This window comes from Procambarus clarkii, chromosome 56, assembly GCF_040958095.1.
Source record: "Procambarus clarkii isolate CNS0578487 chromosome 56, FALCON_Pclarkii_2.0, whole genome shotgun sequence".
In the NCBI taxonomy this organism is placed as follows: Eukaryota; Metazoa; Arthropoda; class Malacostraca; order Decapoda; family Cambaridae; genus Procambarus; species Procambarus clarkii.
In genome coordinates this window covers 33,068,075-33,079,099 of record NC_091205.1, presented here as the reverse complement: position 1 = coordinate 33,079,099, position 11,025 = coordinate 33,068,075, and positions in this window count along the sequence as shown.

Sequence of the window (11,025 nt, the reverse complement as noted above, 5' to 3'; positions counted from 1 at the left end):
CTTTTACCAACTGTTCAGATCTTGAGCAGCTTATGGTCTCTTCGCTTAAAATGTGAGCGTTCATTATCACACCCTCAACATGTTGTCATAACGCAAACTCTGGATTTCCCTCTGGTGGTGACCTGCTATTTTGATGTGGGGTGTGTGCTTACTTCCCTAGATGAACCTTAATGTGCACATGGGGCTGAGCTTCATCCTTCAGCCTTTTAACCTTCAATATCATTATATACGTGTACCCGGATATATTGGCTTAAGTCGTATCTACATTTGAGTCCGAGTTAAAAGTTTGCCTCCACTATTTCACTCCTCAATTTATTCCTTTTGTTTGACTACTTTGATAAAAAAAAGTTATTTATAGTTCTTGTGGCTTATTCGAATATTTAGTTTGCAAGTGCCCTCCGGTTCGTGGCACACCCATGTTATGGGGGCTAACTATCAATTCCCAAGAGAGCTTTGTATTTCGTGATCATTCTGTAATTCAATGACATGCAATGTATTAAAAATGCTATCTTGAAGCTTAAGCCTCAGCTTCGAAACAAGTTTATTAAAATTTTTATATGTTATAGGATTTATTCTCCATTCAAGTGCAGTAAAAAATTTAAATGAGCCGACATAGGCTGCTGACTTAATACTATAAACTTGAATGGCCTCACCTGTGTTAAAGAAATTTTATGTTCCCTTCACGGAAGGGAATACCTGTCCTAAACACTTTTAAAGAACCAGCGTTAATATCTTCTCCTACTAGAAGCTCTTTGTGTAGATTCGAAAGCAAAAGGCGTGACCTAAAGTCTTGAAATGTAATATTTAAAAAAAAATTAATATCACTGTAGTGACAAGTGATTAATAGGATCAACAGCTACTCGTCAATAGGTTAAAATTAGATCTAAAACGAAAAAAAAATATTATACTTGATTATTTTTGTGTTTTTGACAAATTTCTTTGTCCAACATATTTATGGTCAAGATCAGTAGTGTTTCAAAAACTAACAAGATAAAAAGAAATGAAACTGCAGAAGGCCCATGGTCCAACACGAGGCAGCTATTTATATCAATCCAAACTTATTGATATGTTTGTATAACTTATACTTGAAACAATCCATCTATCCCAATAATTTGTTCCAAGAAATCAACAATCTAAACTTATCCAATTTTATCCATTATTTCGAATTCTATTTTGTATTGATAAACACAAAGTTTGATGTCATTATTTTAAGGCATATATAATGCATCCAAAACTATAAGGGATTGCAAGAGACATAAAGGCTTATTGGAGAAATACTTAGGCGTTTAACGGAAAGAGACTTAAAGGCTTAACATAGAGATACTTTGATACAAGTTAACCATAGGGGGATGTGGGTGTGAACCAAGATAGACATATATTTGTGTCACAGCCCTGCATCCTCGTTCATCCAGATATATAATATTATCCCGTTTTAAAGGAAAGCAGACTGGCCAGAGACTATTTAACCAATACAAGTTGGTTTTCTCTGCTTGGTACTACCCAGCCACTTAGACTGGACGATAGAGCGACAATCTCACTTCATGGAGGTTTCAGTCCCCGACCGTCTAAGTGGTTGGGCACCATTCCTTCCCCTCCCCCGCCCCGTCCCAAATAGTTATCCTGATCCATTCCCAGTGTTATATAGTCTTAATGGCTTAGTGCTTTGTTCTGATAATTCCGTCCCTCAACTTGGTACTAGGCTGTGGTAAGGTTTCCATTGATGTAATTGCTCCCTCCAAGGTGCTCAGCTTGCCAGTTTTATCGGCTTTCTCAGTTTGGATCGTACAAGTCATATTGGCTGGCTAATATCTTGCTGAAAATACACGTGTATATATTGTGTACAAAAGCATTACAATGTGTAAAGCCTGGGGGTTGAAATTTACGACGAAAACATTGGAAGTAGACAAAAACACTGGCATAGTAAAAGGTGTAGAATAACTTTTATATTCTGAGATTATATAATAACCGAGGTTTTGTCTCCAGCTTCCAAGGACATTCTGGGAAGACCAACCTTGGGTGAAAGACATCGTTTTAGACAGAATGTGAAGTCATATGGACTTGTCGATGACAAAAGAAGTAAGTATCTCCTTGTTTATATGTCCATTTCACCCTGACAACGTTACTGTGACTCGTAACGAGCATTACCATGACCACATTGTGACTGTTGTGTGTTACCATGACCACATTGTGACTGTGTTGTGTGTGTTACCATGACCACATTGTGACTGTTGTGTGTTACCATGACCACATTGTGACTGTGTTGTGTGTTACCATGACCACATTGTGACTGTGTTGTGTGTTACTATGACCACATTGGGACTGTTGTGTGTTACTATGACCACATTGTGACTGTGTTGTGTGTTACTATGACCACATTGTGACTGTTGTGTGTTACCATGACCACATTGTGACTGTTGTGTGTTACTATGACCACATTGTGACTGTTGTGTGTTACCATGACCACATTGTGATTGTGTTGTGTGTTACCATGACCACATTGTGACTGTGTTGTGTGTTACCATGACCACATTGTGACTGTGTTGTGTGTTACCATGACCACATTGTGACTGTGTTGTGTGTTACCATGACCACATTGTGACTGTTGTGTGTTACTATGACCACATTGTGACTGTTGTGTGTTACCATGACCACATTGTGACTGTTGTGTGTTACAATGACCACATTGTGACTGTGTTGTGTGTTACCATGACCACATTGTGACTGTTGTGTGTTACCATGACCACATTGTGACTGTTGTGTGTTACCATGACCACATTGTGACTGTGTTGTGTGTTACCATGACCACATTGTGACTGTTGTGTGTTACCATGACCACATTGTGACTGTTGTGTGTTACCATGACCACATTGTGACTGTGTTGTGTGTTACCATGACCACATTGTGACTGTGTTGTGTGTTAACATGACCACATTGTGACTGTGTTGTGTGTTACCATGACCACATTGTGACTGTGTTGTGTGTTACCATGACCACATTGTGACTGTTGTGTGTTACCATGACCACATTGTGACTGTGTTGTGTGTTACCATGACCACATTGTGACTGTGTTGTGTGTTACCATGACCACATTGTGACTGTGTTGTGTGTTACCATGACCACATTGTGACTGTGTTGTGTGTTACCATGACCACATTGTGACTGTTGTGTGTTACTAAGACCACATTGTGACTGTTGTGTGTTACCATGACCACATTGTGACTGTTGTGTGTTACCACGACCACATTGTGACTGTGTTGTGTGTTACCATGACCACATTGTGACTGTTGTGTGTTACCATGACCACATTGTGACTGTTGTGTGTTACCATGACCACATTGTGACTGTGTTGTGTGTTACCATGACCACATTGTGACTGTTGTGTGTTACCATGACCACATTGTGACTGTTGTGTGTTACCATGACCACATTGTGACTGTGTTGTGTGTTACCATGACCACATTGTGACTGTGTTGTGTGTTACCATGACCACATTGTGACTGTGTTGTGTGTTACCATGACCACATTGTGACTGTGTTGTGTGTTACCATGACCACATTGTGACTGTTGTGTGTTACCATGACCACATTGTGACTGTGTTGTGTGTTACCATGACCACATTGTGACTGTTGTGTGTTACCATGACCACATTGTGACTGTTGTGTGTTACCATGACCACATTGTGACTGTGTTGTGTGTTACCATGACCACATTGTGACTGTTGTGTGTTACCATGACCACATTGTGACTGTTGTGTGTTACCATGACCACATTGTGACTGTGTTGTGTGTTACCATGACCACATTGTGACTGTGTTGTGTGTTACCATGACCACATTGTGACTGTTGTGTGTTACCATGACCACATTGTGACTGTGTTGTGTGTTACCATGACCACATTGTGACTGTATTGTGTGTTACCATGACCACATTGTGACTGTTGTGTGTTACCATGACCACATTGTGACTGTGTTGTGTGTTACCATGACCACATTGTGACTGTGTTGTGTGTTACCATGACCACATTGTGACTGTGTTGTGTGTTACCATGACCACATTGTGACTGTGTTGTGTGTTACCATGACCACATTGTGACTGTTGTGTGTTACCATGACCACATTGTGACTGTTGTGTGTTACCATGACCACATTGTGACTGTTGTGTGTTACCATGACCACATTGTGACTGTTGTGTGTTACCATGACCACATTGTGACTGTTGTGTGTTACCATGACCACATTGTGACGCTCCAACCCAACTAAGAGTCTCCTCACCCACCAAGTAAAAAGTCGGGAAAATCAGCACTGTAAAAACTAACATGGACTCAATGATTCCACTATAACGGAATAATGAACAATCTCAAGATTATGCAATGGAATATTCAAGGATTCAAAAACAAAGCGAAAACACTCAGAGCAGTGCTTTTCAAGGACAACACTGGTATTGTTCTACTTCAAGAAACACTCACCAGGACTGAAAGAAATATCAATATCCTAGGTTATCAAGGTTTCCACTGCCCTATGGCACAAGGTCACACCAGAGGCAATTCAATTCAAGTAAGAAATCATATCAATGCCACGGCAGTCACAGACCTGCCTAAATGTGGCGAGAACGTCGAAATTATGGGAGTTAATTCACTATGAGGAACTCAATGCTGTCCATCTTCAATGTATACAGGAGCCATAGAGAACACGACATGGATCTCTCAGCAATCTTTGAAATAGCAGTCACTACACCTACTATCATCTCTGGCGACTTCAACGCTCATAGTGAATTACTACTTGATTCACCAAGAACCGACGCCAACGGAAGACATATTGAACACCTTTTTTATGAAGTGCCTGAAATCAGGTTGCTTAATTCGACGGAACCAACCCACACTGGTGGGGGAAAGCTGGCTCTCACGTTTGTTACTACCAGTATTTATGAGTTGTGTCATTTGTCAGTTGATCATGTTCTGACCAGTGACCACTTTGCTACAAAAACAGTTATTAATATATAGCACTACCTCCCAGACCTCCAGCTCCCGAGCCCGGATGGGACTTTATCAAAGCAGATTGGAGGAAGTTTCAGGAATCTCTGGAAACTTGGCACCAAAACTACACTCCTCCTGACAACACCGAAGAAGTGGAAAAAGATTTAGTAAATGCAATGCATAGAGCAGCAAATTACGCCATCTCCAAGAGGAAAACAATTACCCAACAACGTAAGGACCATTGGTATTACTGTGATAGGATCAAAGAACTACATAACTGACTAAATGGTGCACGAAAGAATCTTAGAAGAGATAGAACCGAAGCTAATCTGGGACTTCTTAGAGCTGTCCGAGATCATGTGCACGAAGAAACAGCAAAAAACAGAGAGGGGAAATGGCTCGAGTGGTGTGCCAAGCTAAATCAGCATACATCCTTGGGTGATATCTAGAGGCAGATCAACAAGGCCAAAGGAAAATCGCCTCATGCTCCTCCGCATTATGTTCATCCAAAACAAAAAGCAGAAAGGTTAGCACATCTATTTGCTTCAAGAACCAGTTCCACTCAACTTCCTCAAGCAACTCTGACTCACCAACAAAGACTTCAAGCAGCAAGATGGAAAAAAAGTAGATGATGCTTTAGCCTTACCTGACGAACTAGACCAACCTTTCAATCTGAAAGAACTCAGAAGCGCTACAAAGAAAACTAAAAATACAGCTCCAGGTGATGACAAAATCCCTTACAACATGCTAGCCAAGCTAGGAGAAAGAGGTGAAGAAGCCTTCTTAAATCTCATCAACAGAGTATGGGCAACAAGAACTCGACCACTCTCTTTGAACAGTGTAATTATAGTTCCCATTCAAAAACCTAAAACCCAGGAAATCCAATACCCATCTCATTAAAAAGCTGTCTGGCCAAAACTGCAGAAAGAATGGTCCTTAATCGAATTGAATGGAAAGCCAATCCACTACACCAAAATATGTTTGCTTACAGATAAGGTTTCCATAGTATATATTTTAAAATATGTTTGCTTACAGAAAAGGTTTGCTTAATATATATATATATATATATATATATATATATATATATATATATATATATATATATATATATATATATATATATATATATATATATATATATATATATATATATATATATATTGTTGGGGTTTTCAGCTCTCAGCTCTCTCCTCTCTAGTCTGGGGTGAGCAAATGCTATGCTCAAGGTGACTCACCGTAGCCCTGCGGGTCTTCCCTCGATCCTCACGGCGCCACTGCACGCCAGGAGAGTCTCCCAGTCAATCTTAACGGCCTCTTATTAAGAAAGAGTGAGAACACGACTCGATCACATCGACTGTCGTGTGCCCTCCCCAACAATAGGGCTCTACGGTTAATCACAAGGTCGCCAACTGGTGTTTTTAGGTGGCCAGTAACACCATCAGTGGACTGGTGTATTCAGTGGTAGCCTTGGCAAGGTCACACTCAAAGATCAGGAATCAGGCAGGTACTTATTGTTATCACTCTATATTTACCAGTATAATATAGCCACAGGATCAATGGAGGGGATGATATAAACACAAAGATAGTTTTGTATTTTACTTAAAATGTATGAGAGATGTCACAAAGCCAAACAATAATCAATTAATCAACTGATCCTGACGCGGCCGGTAATTCCCACGGTTAGTATGCGATCACTAGAGGGCAACATTCTCCCCTCCTCATCAAGTGTCAAGAACAGCTGATCGCAATGGTCTCTCCGCGCGAAATTTGCTTGTTTTCTAGATTCACGCGCGCGGTTTCTTTAAATTCTCCAATATTACTAGAAACTCGCACACTCGATATTGGCACAAATAAACCGAATTACTTAGTTACACTGTACTCAGGCTCAAACAGTCTTTTCTACAATCAATGCTATAATGATTCACTGTAATGGCTTTACATTGTTCTTCGCTCAACAATATATTAAGAACTATTAACACTGGAGTTTTCAATACTTTCTCTCGTGGGCGATAACGCAATAATTCACTGTACTCACAAATGATTATTCACTGAATGAACATAGACATATATATGGTATATAAATCAATCATCAATACATGGAAAATAAATAGTTTCTGGGCACATAGCCTAACCTCCAAATACTGGCATAATATTATATAAAATTTACCACCATATGTTCATATCAAAAACCTATAGAAAGATATACACAACACAGTAAATTTATCACTGGTTCCTGGTGCCTGTACACACCAATAATCAACATGAATATTACAAGTACTCTTGATAGTACTGTCTAGCACACTGGTGCTTTAACCTGACATGGGTGAGACTTGCTCACGACATATAAAATCCTCAGGCTAGATAATATAGCCAAATAATATAGCTAACTAAAGGGGAATGGGGAGGGAACTAGAAACACCTACTTCACCCTATCCTCCGATGAGAGTCGAGATGTAGCTCCTGGTCCTCGTGTCGGGAACGCCCCCACACTACACGTCGTCGTGTCCTACCAGAGCCTCTCGTCGTCCCACCGTTTAGCGCGTCGTCTCCGTGCCTCCTCACTGCAGGTCCGTCCTCCTTCTTGCCTTCTTGAAGGTTGGAGTCGGTCTCCTGGCCGTCGTCTTCTCCCAGCAACGGCTGTCGCCTACGTCTCAGCTACAGTCGTCCGGTTTCCCCAAATAGTCCTCTCTTCCTCAGCTACCCAGTGGCTCTGTCAGCCACTACGCTGTCACGAACTGGTGAATGGCCACAGACGTCAACATACGTCACTGCACGGCTTCACTGCTACTGGCACAGTACCTGACTGGAGCACTTGTTGCTCAAATAACCGTCAATTCCCTCTTCTGGTTCAACACGTGAACTAGGGAAGACTTCTCAGAGTACTGGCGGACTTCAGGTGACGCGTAAATCCACGGGAGCGGGGAACAACTGTCCAACTGACAGGACCATCCGTCGCACGTCCGACCTCTATGACGTGTCGTGTCTGACTGCTGGCGCCAGAGTGGCGCGCGGCCTGGACCCCCTTCCATCGTGACGTCACTTTCGCTATGGGAAGTTTTCATTGGCTCCCGGTGCCACATTGCTGTCGGTGACCAATCCGGTGCCACTGACGTCACACGGTTTTGGCGGGAGATCAGGGAGGCCAGCGCCATCTTGGCTCCCTAAAGGGCCTAAACCACAGGCCAAAATATTACTATTTCACAAATTTCTCGGCTCTCCGAGAACACTTCACTCTCTCCCATATATCAAATTGTAGCCTGCAACGTAGAGAACGCTTGGGAAAAGTAGACATGACTCTTACTGCAGGCGTGGGAGAATTATAAGGGGGGGAACTCCGTCACATACCCCTCCCCTTAAAATAAGAGTCATGTCTGGTTATTGTAAGCGGGATAGGGCATCCGCTACTACGTCGTCCTTCCCCTTGACGTGCTTGACCTTGACCCTTGTCAGACTCTCAGTGCGGTCGAGACTGGTGCCGTCCGCCCTGGACCACTTACTTTCCTCCTCCGGGAGTTCTCGGTCCCTCGGTACACTCAGAACCGTCTTCCGCTGGGTTTCTCGGGTACTCGTTCCGTCCTGCTTGTCGGCTCTTCCTTCCACAGTGAAGAAAGGTTTCAGGCGGTCTGCGGGACACACCTGTTTCTTTCGGGGTCCATCCAACTTCCCAATCTCGTACGACACTGGACCCAACCGTCGCAGCACTCGGTATGGTCTCTTGAACCGCGACCTGGTCACTCTACCTTTACCTGGCAGCACAACAATTACTTTGGATCCGGCCTGAAAATCCCTCTGCGCAGCTCTCCTGTCGCACCACTCCGACATCTTACGTTGCGCCTTCTTCAGGAGTTTCCTAGCCAGTTTCTTCGCTCTAGTGAGACGTTCTTTGAACTTCTGGACATATTTATTCACCGTTCCCACGGTTGCTCCTGGTGTCCATCGTTCCTTCATCATGAATAGCATGGCATATATAATATAGATAAATGGAAAGTAAGCCTTCTCAGGACCCACACGTCCTCCTTCGGCCTTACTAACCAATTCGGGGAACTCCTCCTGCTGTAACTCCCCGAGACGAGTGCGGTCTACCCCAGGAGAACTGGTGAGTGTCACCTGCAACTCACCATTCGGGCTACTTTCGCCCTCCACTCGTTCTCTGGGTTCTACGCAGAGGTGATCTGTTCCCAGGCTGTCAGTTGTCTCCTCAGCCCCATCAGATCCATAACCTCCTGGTTCCTCGCGTTGTCTCGGTGTCACAGTACAAACTGGGATCGCCACCGGTGCGATTCCCTTCTCGTCCCCACAGGCGTTCAACTCTCCGCCTGTCTTCTTGTATTGTTCTGTGTACTCTTCGCCTTTCACGAGATGCGGGAGGACGTATCCTCCACAAGCGTCATTCCCCAAGATGACCTGTGCCTCCATCTTGGGCATTGATGTAAAGACTCCCACCACTAGGGTCTGGCAGCCATAATCGGAATTTAAAGTTACCTGGTGTAGGGGCATCCTCACTGGGCCTCCCACAGTGGCCACCCGTGCCACCCCCACACTGGTACTTTCGTAACCCTCGGGGAACAGGGTTTCACTTACCAGGGTAAAGTCAGCCCCGGTGTCTCTTAGCATCTTCACGGGGATGGGGTCTGCGACCCCCATCCTTACGGTTCCTTGACACATGAATGGGTGAACTTTCTTTTCCCCATTCAGCACGGGTTCATCCCGCACTCCCTCGGCCCTCTGGTCCTCGAACATCACTAAAGCAACGTGTCCCCGCTGCTTAGGGCGTCTGCATTCCCGCGCGACGTGTCCGGGTATTCCGCAGTTGTAGCAGCGGCCCCTCGGCGGAGACCATCCGCCACCGCTCGCCTTAGCACTGCCTCCAGAGACCGTCACACCCTGTGTCCTTCTCGCCCCACTTGTCGTTTCCTTCGTTGCAGTAACAACTTCCGAGCTCTCATCTTGGCTCTCCTCTATCGGTTCCACAACATCTTTTGTTCCTCTGTCGTACCATCTCGAGCGGTGGGACCTTGGAGAACTCGCTCCTGTCCTCCATTCATTCGTCCTCCTATAATTCCTACTGCCTCCGGAGTACGCGGGTGATCGATGCTGTCCCTCTCGGCTTGGGCGTAGTACTTCCTCTAACATGTCGGCTCGGTCGGCTGCGGCCCTTAGGTTCTTTATGTCCGCCTCCTTTATCCTCAGCCTGATCTCAGGAGAGAGCACGGACATAAACTTTTCCATGGCCACTAGTTCCTTGATCTCTTCGGCCGACCTCGCTTCCTCGGAGTCCAGCCACTTAAGGAGCTTTCTTTCTATGTGCCTCGCCGTCTCCGCATACGATTTTCCTGGTGACCGGGTACATTCTCTAAACCTCTTTCTGTAACACTCTGGCGTGAGCTTAAAGGAACGGAGCACAGCTCGTTTTACCACATCGTAGTTAGTGCATTCCTGGAAGTCGAGCATAGTGAAGGCTTCACGAGCTTCACCTGTGAGCCTCCCTTGGACCAACTCCGCCCTCGGCCACCTCTTCATAGCCGCAACTCTCTCAAAGTGATCGAAGAAACTTTCGGCTTCACTAGGCACAAAGACCGGCAGGTCTCGTTCCCTCACTCATCGGTCTTCCTGTGGCGGGGCAGGGGCCCCTAGTCCCAGTTCAGCTCGCTTCAGCTCCACCTCCTTGTTGGCTTCTATTTCCTGTCGTCTCAGACCAACTTCTTCGATGTGCTGCTGTGCTTCCCGCTCTTGTCCTTCCCGGCGTAGCTGCATTTCTCGTTCCTCACGCTGCATCCTGTGCTTCTCGCTCCTCACGCTTCATCTGTGCTTCTCGCTCTTGTTCTTCTCTGCGCAGCTGTGCTTCTCGCTCTTGTTCTTCTCTGCGCAGCTGTGCTTCTCGCTCTTGTTCTTCTCTGCGCAGCTGTGCTTCTCGCTCTTGTTCTTCTTTGCGCAGCTGTGCTTCTTCTCTCCTCAGCTGCGCTTTTGCTTCTCGCTCTTCTTTGCGCTGCTGTGCCTCTCGCTCTTCTTTGCACTGCTGTGCCTCTTCTCTCCTCAGCTGCGCTTCTAGCTGCA